The sequence below is a fragment of the Uloborus diversus genome, chromosome 5 (assembly GCF_026930045.1).
Source record: "Uloborus diversus isolate 005 chromosome 5, Udiv.v.3.1, whole genome shotgun sequence".
Lineage (NCBI taxonomy): Eukaryota > Metazoa > Arthropoda > Arachnida > Araneae > Uloboridae > Uloborus > Uloborus diversus.
In genome coordinates this window covers 94,227,360-94,241,086 of record NC_072735.1, presented here as the reverse complement: position 1 = coordinate 94,241,086, position 13,727 = coordinate 94,227,360, and the positions used below count along the sequence as shown (strand labels likewise).

Genomic DNA, 13,727 nt, shown 5'->3' with positions numbered 1-13,727 from the left:
ATTTACTGTTTTCCATCATAACTTTTTTAAACTAAGTTTTTTGGTAATAAATTATAGCCTGAATTACTCCCTGATAATGTAGCTATCCATGGTGAAAAAATGGTTAAAATTGGTTCAGCAGTTTGAAGTTTACCCTGGACATACATACAGAAGTAGCCCTTTATGGATTAGATGAGGATAAAAATCCTACGAAAGCAATAAATGTCATGCTTGTTCCAGGGAAACCTTGATTCAAAATTTTCATTATGATTATTATTAACATTGCTGCTGTAAGGCAATGAATTTTCGTAACAATGGGTTTTATATTCATTCAATGGGGAAATTACATGATATTTACAGTTTTCCATCATAACTTTTTTTAAACTAAGTTTTTTAGGAATAAATTATAGCCTATGTTGCTCCCTGATAATGTAGCTATCTATGGTGAAAAAATGGTTAAAATTGGTACAGTAGTTTTGAAGATTACCCCGGACATACATGCATTAATACATACAGAAGTAGCCATTTATGTATACAGATATAAACATAAAGACATTACTTTAATTTCTGAGTGTCGCAATCAAGTAATAATCTACTTTTTTTTTTTCCATACTTTTTCGTGCGAACCAAGCTTTTAGAAATAGTCTTTAAGAGCAACATTCTTACTGGACGTCTTTACGACAATGAGCAAAGTCATGAAAAAAAATACTCTAAACATAGTTTGAATTTGTAAGACAGTGGTTAGTTGTTACTAAAGCTGTTGAGTAGAATTAAAATTGTCCTACTCCTATTCTTAGAATTTTAAAGTCTCCTACTCCGATTCCTCTACCCCAAAATCAGTCTGGCTCCGCAGCCCTGATTGTAACTCTGAAATGAGCCCTAATTCCAATCTATCTGAATAACATGTTCTAGTAATTCTTTTTGAAACACGAGTTACAATCTCAGTTAACACTGAATGTTTTGAATATTTTATTTCAAACATTTCGTGCATATTTTTAATAGCAAAAAAAAAACAAAAGTAAATATTTAAAATGTTGCTTTGGGGCCTCCACAGCTTTGTGATAGAAGCTTCACTTCATATGCAGGCAGTGGCGTAGCTAGACCCGACTTTTGGGGGGGGTTACTTCTTTTATATATATATATATATATATATATATATGTACATATATACGTATATATATATACGTATATATATATATATATATATATATATATATATATATATATATATATATATATATATATATATATATATATATATATATATATATATATATATATATATATATATATATGTATATATGTATAATCGCTTGGAATTTTTTCCTTTTCTTTTTTTTTCTTTCTCTTCTCTCTTCTTTTTCTCTTTTTTTTTTTTTTTGAGACTAACTTTTCGGGGGGGGGGGGTTTGTCCCCAAACCCCCCCCCCCTTAGCTACGCCCCTGTATGCAGGAGGTCACGGATTTGATCGAATGCCTCGGTTTGATTCCCACCGGTGCGCTGGATGTTTATTTCCTCTTTTCGTGAAATCTTCCTTGCTTTGTTTTTCGGTAAATAAACAAAGTAATCCAACCTCTCGAGGCAATGGCACCCAATCTTCCCACAGTGTTTATTAATTATGAACACGTCAACAACATAAAAAAATCCTTTTGCTGATTGCACTTAATTTTGATCCTGACATCATCTTTACTATGCAATGCGTTGAGTTGTGCATAAATTATAGGTTTATATGAAATGCTAATGTCCTTGGAAATGCGGCTCTATGACCATCTTTAAACTAATCGTTTGGAAACGCTTCTAATTTTTTGACTGAATAAATTTCCGGAGTAAACTGATACGTATAAGATTATACAAATGCGTAGGATCAGACTGGTTAAAAGAAAAATTGAGTTCCGCCTGCCAAACTTGACGAAGACTAAAAATATTCCATCCTTGGGAATAAAAGAGCTCCACCCTATGATAGAAGAGCTTCTTCTGCTTAATCTGGCCCAAATCGACCTTGAATACCCCCCGGCTGTCCGAGCGTGCCTTATAAATATATTTGGCGAAAGGAATATAGCGTCATGCTCTTCAGTTGATTTGGAAGTGAATCAATTTATTGACGATGAAAGGGTTTGTAAGTATTTGCCATGTGCTGAACATGGGTTTCTTTTATTGAAAATTAGCTTTCCTAAAATTGTTGTTAGAACTACAACAACTTTTTGAGACTATTTCTAATATTAAATATTTGATTTATTTTTGATGATTCTTTGTCATCGGTATCAAAAGTAAAAGCTTGGGACCCTCCTATGAAATGATTGAAAAGGTCGTTATAAAAAAACTATGTTGAATTTTCTGCCCCTTGTTCGGGGTCATTTTATATCCCTGTTCCTGTGCCGCGAACCCTATATTGCTTGCTTCCACATATTTGAGTAAAAGCATTTTTGTTAGCTAAAGAAGTTATACTGGAGTCGAAGGTCAGAGCGGCAGAGTATACACCATATGATCAAAATGATTGGGACACTTTCAAAAACTCACATGTTTACGGATTTCTCGAGAAATAAATGACCAATTGCTCTGAAAAAATTTTCACATAAAAAGTATACTCCAGCTGTCATTTTTCAATAAAAATTGAATCTTCTATTGATTTAGAGGACCAGCAACAAATTGAGGAAACAAAAAACGGTTTTTGATTATTTTTAATTGTAAATAGCCGGGAATAAGCTATAAATTGCAGAAATAAGGGAACAAACTATTTAGATACTATTTTTATATTTTCGTGAAAGTATCTCTCATACCCACGGAGAAGTAAACATTTCTTACGAAAATACATTTTTTTTTTTTTTTTCAAGATTTTCGGCTTATTACACGCAGAGTTTTCCGTCAAACGTTACTAAACTTTTAGAATATTTGACAGCATACAAGAAAAACATAATAATAAAATTTGAAGTTAATATATTGAAAATTAATTGAAACATGAACGTTGAAAGTAATTAATTTTTCACGGCGCATGAATGAAAGATAGCAATTTATAACTCCCATGCTCTGAAGCTTAGACAGATTCTGCAACTCATAAAAAAAAAATTCCACCTCGATATCTTTATAATTAAAAAGGTTATCAGCGATCTAATGAGCGGAATTTCCATAATTCTTGGATAGGCGACGAATGGTAAGGGATCGTTCGCAAACTGGCAACACTTTTCTGCTATCGTGCAGAGTAATTCATGATATGAGCGGAATATTTGCGAACGATCCCTCATGATTCGTCGTTTAGCCAAGAGTTAGGTACTTTCACGAAAATATAAAAATAAATTCTAGATAGTATTTTAACTTACTTCTGAAATTTATAGCTTATTTCCAGCTATTTACAATGAAAAGTGATCAAAACCCCTTTTTGTATTTCCTGAATTTGTTGCTGGTCCCCTAAATGAACAGTAGACTTAATTTTTACTGAAAAATGACAGTACATTTTTTGTGAAAAAAATTACAGAGCAATTGGTCTTTTATTTCTTGAGAAATCCGTAAAAATAGGAATTTTTGAAAGTGTCCGAATACTTTTGGTCATAAAGTGTATATTTAACTCACTGGTTTTGGATTTAAGAAAACGTAATATTGCGATTCGTCCGTTAATTCTTCTTTGATGGAATCAATTATTAACATTTTTGAAAAATGTGTAGAGGTACCTAGAAGAGTCATTTCGATACAAGAAACTATTTGCAAAATAATAAATTTATTTTTCAGCGTATAAAAAAGCAAAATGAAAGAAATCACATGGTTGTTTCTTGGTAAAATCATAATATAAATGGAAACAGCATGTAGTGTCAAAATGTTATCTCAACTGTATCATGATTTTAAGAACACATCAGCAACAACTTGAAATTCGTAAAGAATTAGTTTCTGAATTCTTGAATAAAATTTACATGTTGTGAAATTATGATTTTTTAATTGCATATAGTAAATTTTATAGTTAAAATATAAATTAATTTATGGAACTCAAATGAGGTATGGGTTTATTTAACAACTTTACCCTCGTGCTAGAATCATTATGACTATGTTCCTAGTTAAAAACGCTCAATTTATAGCACCTCGATTAAATTATGTAAGGTTCAGTATTTAATTGACTTGAAATGTTGAAGATATTTTACGGCTACATTCAAAGTATATTAGTGCATGATATTCATGTTCTTAAAAGTATATTAATTGGCCTTAAAGGTATCCTAAAAAAAGAAAAGAAAAGAAAGTTATGGAAACTTTGTTATGAAAAATTGTAGGGGGATAGCATTTCAATACTTCAGCATGGAGAAATTTTCGGAGGGAGAGCCGCCTCCCCCCACCCCCCGGAACTCCTTTCCCTAAGTTCACTAAATGTGATTTTAATTTACAGTTCCCCCTTTTCATCACCGAAGTTTTAAGAATTTAAGTTCTAAAATTTTTTTTGTATTCGCCCTTGCTTATCACTATCGAAGGTAGCATTTTGCTCAAATAGGAGCAGTAGTGCACCGACTCAACAAATATGAGTTGCATGGATTCACAAGCACGCTAAGAAAACCAAACAGAAATATTAGAAATGATATTTTTCAGAAAAATTGCTTGAAAATTAAGGTGTGTCTTACAGTCTATAGCTGCTCGTAGTTTACAATTAAGGCAGTTTCCAACAAGAGTATGGGATACAATTGATATTTTATTTGGAACTTAATGCAGTAAGCAAAACTATGTAGGAGAATGTGGGGCAACGTGAAATAGCGGGGCAAAGTGAAATGGTGAAATATTTATTCTGTTTTCAGCGCCACCTATCAGATAATATTTTAACTACTCAGTAAAACACGTAATCTATTTTAGTCAGGAAAATGTTACCTCTGAATATCAAAGCATATGAAAATACGTACAAGCAATTTTCAAAAATTGATACTCGAATTGTAATATTTTGTTGTAAGACAAAAAATATTTTTGTTATTATCAAATAATAAAGTTCTTGCCATTAATATTAATTGAGACTTACTAATATTCGGTGTAGTAATTATTATTTAATATTAAACTTGTTTCTATTTTAAATGTTTGTATAATTAGTCAAGTGCATGCGGGGCAAAGTGGATTGGGAAAAGTGAAATAGTTCATTTCGTTCATTTATTTATTCGCTTGCGTATTTATTCATTAATTCATTCATTTACATCCCTTTATTTAGTAATTCACTTATATATTTCTCCATTCATTTACTTATTTTCTTATTTATTCATTCTTTCATTCACTCATTTATTTTTCTCACATATTAAACAACTTATTTATTTATTTATTAGTTTATTGTTTCGTTATCTATTTATTGATTCATTCTTTTTTTTATTTTGCACGTTCTTTTGATCAAAAATATTTTTACTAATTAAATAGAAAACATTTCAATAAAAAAATATTTCATTTTTCACTTTGCCCTATAGATTTTTTTTTTTTTTTTTTGAGGGTTTGAGTTTACTACCAAAAATAAAAAAATAATGTTTCATTGCAAACTTTATCATAAAATATATTGTTCTTTCTGTATACTGTGATTTTCAAAACAAATTTGCAATTGTTCAGTTTGAAAAAGCTAAGTTATCTTGACTATTTCACTTTGCCTCATATTCCTCTACCTAATTTTAAAGAATGCAATTTGATTTTCTTTTACATAAAATTATAAGAGATTATCTGCAAAATCTTAGCACAGCTTTTATTCCCCAAGATTTGAAAATGGTTAACGAAATAGCCACTGTTGTTGAAAGTCACCCAAATGTGGATTAGAAGTAAAAAAGTTTTTAAATAAAAAGTGGTGGTCCTAGGCATGGATTGACTCTGACGTGCTCCGATAAACGAAAAAAGAAACCCTTCCATTATTTCAAATAGAAGAGAAGAAAGTCGGTTTGTTTTGCTAGTAACGGTTATAAGCGTTTTACCAATAACAGAATTCCTCATCTTTGAAACCAAGTAGAAATAAACAAGGCCGAATGTCTTTTACCAGACCCATACTAGACGTACTTGGAAATTAAGTTCGCCTGGGTCAGTACCGAAACAACCTCTCATCAAACGACGGTAATTACGAACTTAATCTGCTAATTTAAAATTCAATGCTGTGATATTTATCATAATTGCGTTGATTATAAAATTTATAATAGGAGAATAAAATATTTAAAGAGAATTCTGGGTATTCTTTCAAGTTGAATCGGTTTTACAGAAATGTCAAAATCGAATCGATTTCTTGCAGATGATAGGGGAGACTGAGGACAGTGGATCCCCTTTTTTCGGTGGAGTTTTCAACTTTAATTTGATTCAATGGAACTAAAGCTGAATGATATCACGTTATACATTAAGAGCAGTCGTTGCCCTGTCAGAATCTTATGCCATTTTTAAAATTTACTAATTAAAATAAAATATTTTGAAAAAAAAAAACAACAAAAAGTTGGTAAAAAGATCAAGTTTTCTTTGTTAAAAAAAAAAAAAAAGACTTGATCCTGATCTGAGGAGTATTGATCTTGGAGAAGGGAGGAAGAGTGTCCTTATAACTGTTTTGAATATAAGTCAAATATTTACTATTACGACATGGTTGTTATTTACTCACTAAAAAAATTGATCGTGTCAGATTGAAACGTGAAACAAATTTAAAAAAAAAACAATAGCAATGAGAACTAATAGTTAATAAACAAAATCAACTTCGTTCGTAATTGGTAATAACTAACATTGCTAAAGAAACTCATACTTTTTCGGCAGTCTTTATCAAATATACAGTGAAAGTCAAGAGAAAATGTGAAAACGATATTTAAACGTTATCGAATATACTATTAGTGACGAGCAAAATAAGTGTTTTAACGTCATGAACTAAAAAAAAATATTTCAAAGTCAACAATCAGATGAAATGAGTGGATCGAATGAAAATAAAAAATATATAATTTTCGAATCTCAAGAATGATTTTGGAAAACTGAAGCACCTGAAAAGCTTAATAATATATTTAATAGTTGTTGTGCTGTTGTGGACATTTTTTTTTAATAATTCGGTGAAAATATCTCCCAACTCAGCTTTTTTAAAGCTTTTGCTATTAATATACGGAATTTTTAATAGCATATGTGTATAGTTATATTAAAGAACACATTTTCCAGAAAAAAGTTTCATTGGTTCGAAGGGATCAAGAATCATCAAGTGTACTGTCTAACCACGGATTGCATGGAATTTTCAAACGTCCAAATAAGACGAATCTATGTGAATAAGGGGGAAAAGTAAAAATTTGATGCGCGTATTCCGCTTATTTGAATGAGACTCTGCTTCTGCAAAAGCTGACGTCGGTAAAAAATCATAGATTCGTCCATTTCCGGCTGTAAAACGGATGTTTTTCTTTCCATACAATCTGTAGTCAGACAGTACTTCAAATATATTTCAAAATTACAGCAAAAAAAAAAAAAAAAAAAAAAAACACACACACACACACACACAAATTGGTACTTTTCACATTTGTAACATTGTTTTGACCATACTTCTACCATAACATAAAAACAATATGCATCACGTAACTTCTTCAAGAAAGCTAACGACCTCTTTGATCCACAATCCAAAAAAATAATCTGAACTCAAACCGATAATGACAAGTAACCTGAAAAGCATGTGGAAACGGATTATCTGACATTTGGGAACGTGAACCTAAGACATTGCTGCTAGGACATTGTTGCCATTATTGACATTTTTAACTGTTGCACTCGCTTGAGAAGGGGAACAAATTTCCTGAAGGATCAATTCCCACTGTGTTCCGACCATATATTGTAAAAAGCATTGCATTTTATTGTCACAGATGTGATTTGCGATGTACCTGGAGAAAACTCAATATTTTATATTGATTAATTAGGATAATTAAATGTTTAATTTGTAACTTAAATCCCATTTCAAGAAAAAATCATACGATTACTTGAAAGAAGATAAAGTGAAATCCCGTTAGAACAAATACCAATGCAGCGAAGTCTCCATTTCAAAGAATTAAATTTTCAGTCCCGATTCATTTCTATTACATTGCTTGAATTCCATTACAATGAGATTCCTGATACAACGAAGAAAATTTGCGATCCATTGAAGTTAGTTACAACGAAATTTCAATGTATTTTGAGTCGTGTTGGTGAAGCCTTATAATTGCAGGCTAAATGCCGTCTAGTGTGAAAAAGCTGGTAAAGATTTAATCTTCTCATGGGATACATTGGTGTCTTACTGCCAACTAAAATTATTTATTATCTAACAACTTTATTTGTTTCACTATGTTGCATAGCTTCGAAAATTAGTTCTTAAAGAGACTAAATTTGTCCAAGTTGCTTAAATTAAAAAGAAATGCTTATTATATTTTACAGCTTGTTGTAACTTTATGTGCCTTTCTGTTCTTCGCTGTATGTTCAGCGGAAGATAAGAAGGAGGAGCCAAAGAAAGTAGAAAAGGTGGTTTGGCCCGGATTGTACTCCTGGAATGTCCAGCATCCTGTCCAGCTTAAGACAGTCCCTCTGGTGCATCCATTCCACTACAATCCTGTTTATGGTCATGCTCCAACTTGGTGGTGGTAAATGTGAGGAAAACCTTTTTTTTTTAATATAATTTTGCTGTTTTTAATGCACAATGTAAAGTCAATAGCAGGGTCATACTGTGACGTGGGAACATGGGGCACTAGGGTGCGCCTTATTTTTGAAGATGTTGTTTTTTCAGGAGGCACCCTCTCGTTTTGTTCCTTTGGATGGAAAAAAAATTCACATATCTTAAACATAAAAATTGAATAAAATTTAGAGGTTGCTACCATTGCTGCAAAATTTGAAATCTATTTTTTTTTTTTTTTTTTTTGCATCGATTATTATAATATTTATTTATGTTATCTTTTTGTTATTAATTTTAATTAGTAATAAATTAGACTGTGCGTAGTGGAACTTTTGCGTGATTTTTGTTTGACATTATTACACAGCATAGAAACTAGAAATGTGCCGGATCGTTAAAAAAGTAGATCCGCGGATACGGATACAGATCCGGAACATTAGTGTCAAGATCCGCGGATACGGATCTCAATATGTTTTTGCCCAATTCAACTATCCAAGTGCAAAATTTATTATGGAAGGTATTCCCGTCACTATAATAACACTGTTTCTTCAAAAAATGTCATCTACAGCGAAAATATAATAAAGACTATGATTTACTCTTTGAAGAAATCTCCGTTAAAATTAATAGAGAGTTGAAAGGATCGAGTCAGTGCAGCATTAATGCTTAGATGAAATGTGAAAAATTATTTTTATCTTGCTCGGTAGATGTAGGATACAGGAGCAAGAATGTAAAGCTGCTACTGGATAGGCTAGAAATAATGTTTCGCATTTTATTTCAGCATTAATGCAGCGCTGACCCATTCCACCCAAATTACTCGGACCGACGAAGTAACAGAGCCGGGAACACCTTTACAAGCAGTAAATAGAGACTTTTGTCTCACTTTTTTTTGAAGGATGCCAGGAAAAATTAAAATGAAGAAAAACAGAAACCCCATATCAATAGCAAAAACTAATATTAAACTAAAAATTAAAAAAAAAAAAAAAACATGTCTCAGAGGGCCGTTGGCTTCTCATAATTTAAATAGGGAATAAAACCTAATTTAAACGGAATTTAAGAGTCTTTTATTCTCACATTTAAAAATTTTTAGAATAGAAAAGATCCGTTTAAGATCCGTCAAAAAAGTAACGGATACGGATACAGATCTTTATTTTTCCTCGGATATCCGCGGATACGGATACGGATATCCGGAACATCACTAACAGAAACCATGAAATGCTTATTATTTTTTTTGTATGTATAGGAAATAAGTATTTGGGTTATGTTTCTACCTTAACCAACCCAATTTCATGTTGATGTCAAATATTGCAATAGAAAATTGGGAATATATTTTTACTCTATTTTTTCACAATGAACGTAATTTTAATCGCTGGTAGCAACCTCTAAATTTTGTTCAAATTCTATGAAACTTTAGTGTGGGTGTTTTTTCATCAAAAGGAAGCAATTAAAGGGGTGCCCCATGAAAAATTCAAAAATGTTTCAAAAAGTGCATTATAAGAAGCACCCTAATGGGGCACAGGTCCAAGACACCAGAATTTAGAAGTCACCAAATCCATTGCTAAGTTTTTAAAAATTGGAGACACTGGATATCGCACTATGGTAAGGTAAAAACACTTAATCTGAAAAAAAAAAAAAAAATCTTTAAAATTGTAAAATGTTTTGCAAATACCAAAGCCAAAGCTTAACACTACATTTTCAGTATAAGATACGTTATGGATACTTTTGATACTTACGTCTCATTGAAACCAGGCAAAATTTGATAATATCATATCGTTGCCTCAAAGCAGCACTAAGACATTCATTCTCTGTAATAAAAGTATATCTACTGTTGCTTTCTGGCGACGATATATTGTCTATTATCATAAACGTCAACTGATTTGGCACGGTTGCAGTAATACATTGGTATCAAATTATTCTATTTTTTTTTTAACATACAGTATGAACGGGGGGGGGGGGGGTGCACCAAATCAAGTTTTTGCCTAATGTTCTCAAAAGTCATAATCGGTCCCTGGTATTTAGTTAATAAAGATGATATAAGTTTCCATTTCTCGGTATATCATTAAAAATATGAGTACGAACTCTTCCATGATTATTTGGAGTGCATTTCAACTAAAATTGCGGCAAACCTAACCTGGCAGCATTGTGAATGCTACGCAGATCCTATCACAGCACTACGACGCTACCAGTTTAGGTTTGCTCCAACTATAATTCCTATTACCACGAGGACAGCATACTGCATGATCGTGAGATGGTCAAGAAGGACACTGGACCAAACACTGGTTACTGGACAGTGGTTAAGAAGAAGGAAAATAAAGTATTGAAATTTAGGAAAGAAACAGCCCCACGCACTGTCGTATAGTCGGCTCAACCTTACACCATCCTAAAATAATTTGCGAGGCTGATAACAATTTCGAAAACACCCTTCCAGTAAAGTTAATAGTCTATCATCCTTAGATAAAGTCTAAGAATTATCCATCCTATTTACAGTTATCTTTTTCAAATCTACTTAAGGAAACGATAAAACTCTGCAAGCATGCGTGATAAAGTTCTCAAAAAGGCTCATACGTGAATAGAATTGTTATTGACAACAAATACATAACACTTCTCACATGTATTTGACAAAAGCCTCATTTAAAATGCTAATTATGTGGAGTAACCTCCATCACCAAGCCTGACATCCGTTCAACAGCTTTATATAACAGGTTTGCATTTCTTGCATAATACAAACTTTAGTAATGATTTGTTTAGTTAAAATGCAAATTGAGTCAAAGTTTAAAAAGTTCGTAAAACTCACTTAACATTAATTAAACAAGCAAAATCCATTTTAATTGCTAGGGTTAATAACGGATTGACACGGTAAATGAAGAGAATTGTTGATCAGTTGTGCAAGTATTCCATTCTCATTTTATGGCAATGCCGAAACATAGATTGCTTTATTTATTGTCGTTAGCAAGGAAAGTTTAAGTTCACTAATCATTCAAAGAAGTATTTTTATTTATTTATTTATTTTTTATTTATTTATTTATATTATTTATTTACTTATTTATTTATTTATTTTTATTTATTTATTATTTTTTTTTGTTTACATAACTGCTAACTATTTTTCAAAACAGGGTTCCTAGAACTTTCTCGAGGTTTTTTTTCCGCGGCAAGTAGATTCCTCGACATTTTTTAGAGGAGTGAAACATACGAAAACAGGTATTTCCAATGCAATTACAGAAAACGTATAACTTTCAAAAGCTGAAATTGTAGTAAAGAGGAAATGTGTTCTAATTTAATTTTTAGCATTCTAGACTGATTTTAAAAAAATAACAAGATATGCAAATGTAATATTTCAAATTTTCAACTGTATTTTTTTCATCCCACTTTTGCGACGCTAAATTTTTATTTTAAATACAATGAAACCTGAAAACAAGTTTGACTTGAGGCATATAATTTTGAGGCATAATTCCTATTTTCACTACTGTGAAACGTACTTACCTAAAGTTCCTTATAAACCCGAAGCACGCATAAGGACTTTTTTTTTTGCAATGCGGATGCATTTATAGCGCACCCACGTAGTTTCTTCTGCATGAAAGCCACCGTTTAATACCCAGGACAATTTCTTGTGGTCATCCAAAAATTTAGTTGCGTATCATCAAAAGTGATTTGATTTGCCATAGGTTTTTCAGAAATCTTTATCTAAGTTTCCTACCGATTTTTAAAAGTTTATCAACTTTTTCTTATTATTGGTTCTTATAAGTAATGTTTCTGTAAAATGGTTTTAGTATTTGTCTCAATAAAAGTTGGTTACACGTTCATTGACCTTAAAATGTCAAAACTAATACCGCCTTTGCTTGGAACTACTTGAAGACGTTGCATAAACAATAGTGGTTTGCAGTGTAGCGGAATATTGTACTTGCGACATGATGTCTTTAAGGTCGGTCTAAAATCTTACAGAGCATTGGTCACGAAGGTAAATCAAACATTTCAAAGATCTCCTGAACTTGTACATTAGGTGCGTTTAAAATAAATTTACTTGAAAGAGATTGAAGCATTTAGCTAATTATGTTACCTAAAGGGAAAAATAAATTAAAATGTATCATTAATTATGCTTGAAAAAACTCCTAAAATGAATTATTTCGGAGATTGCTCATTTTGTAAATAATTGTGCATTACGAGATTTTTACTTTACTAAGAAATGTTTTTGTTTTCTTTTCCTTTCTTATAGATCCTCAAGTTTGAATATGGAAACAAAATCTGTAGCGGTTGGAAATAGAAAAGTTCTTCGTAGGGATAGATAGAAAAAAATTCATTGTTCTTTCAACTTTGTTGTGGATTTTTAATATGTTAATAAAGTTTTTTCAGTTAAATTTTTGGTACTTTTTAGTGAAATTATTCCTTTTATCGGAAGTAGATATTGCTTGAAAAAACTGATGGATTACGATGGCTTTGATTTGGATTCTTGATTATGGAACGCCTATAGAATTTTAATTTGTTTCTTCCTCAGGTGCTTATTCAACATGTATTACGCAGATTTGTACTGCAGTTGCCACTCAAAGCGTTGACAAAGCATTCGCGCAATTCCACGAAACAAGGGACATCACAGAAAAAAAAATAAAACTTCACTGTATGAGGTTTTTTTCCCCCTTCATATGAGGTAAAGAAGGCTATTTTTATAAAACTATGCGAAAACAGTCATAAACGAATAGGCAAATTTTGACAACACTATTCAGTGCCTATGTGTTGTTGTATAAGCGGTTCTAAGAGTTAATCTTTTTTTTCTCACTTAGGAAGTTAATTGTTATGCCTACAATCATTTTTTTATTGAAATTTATTTTACATAGCAAGAGATCAGACCAGCAAAGAAACTTTAAACACTTATAATGAAGGTCGTTTCCAAAATTTTAAAAGTATTTTTTCTGAAAGAGCATTCTTAAAATTATAGAATCTGACCATTTTTTAAATATTTTTTTTAAGTTTAAAATTAAAAAAAATTACTTAAATCGATGCTCTTTTATCGTTTAATGCTTCTGTCGATGACATCACAAATGATGAAATGCCATTCAGTGATGCCATTCACGGTCCAAAATATTTAATTCGCATCTTTACTCATGTGTATTGGTAGCAATATGGTTGATAGCAAGCACAGAGCGCAATTGTAATTCACTTCTTGATTATCATAACATGGAAATGCGGTAGAAAGATGCGCCATAGAGTA

The 13,727-nt window shown here is 31.5% G+C and overlaps 1 long non-coding RNA gene across 1 annotated transcript; it reads left to right on the top strand.

Moving 5' to 3' along the window:
- The first annotated feature begins 1,962 nt into the window (after window positions 1-1,962).
- Window positions 1,963-12,879, top strand: LOC129222587 (uncharacterized). The gene is made up of 3 exons (XR_008580591.1): window positions 1,963-2,095; window positions 8,302-8,510; window positions 12,738-12,879. It is a non-coding gene; the product is annotated as an uncharacterized LOC129222587 (long non-coding RNA).
- Window positions 12,880-13,727: the final 848 nt, after the last annotated feature.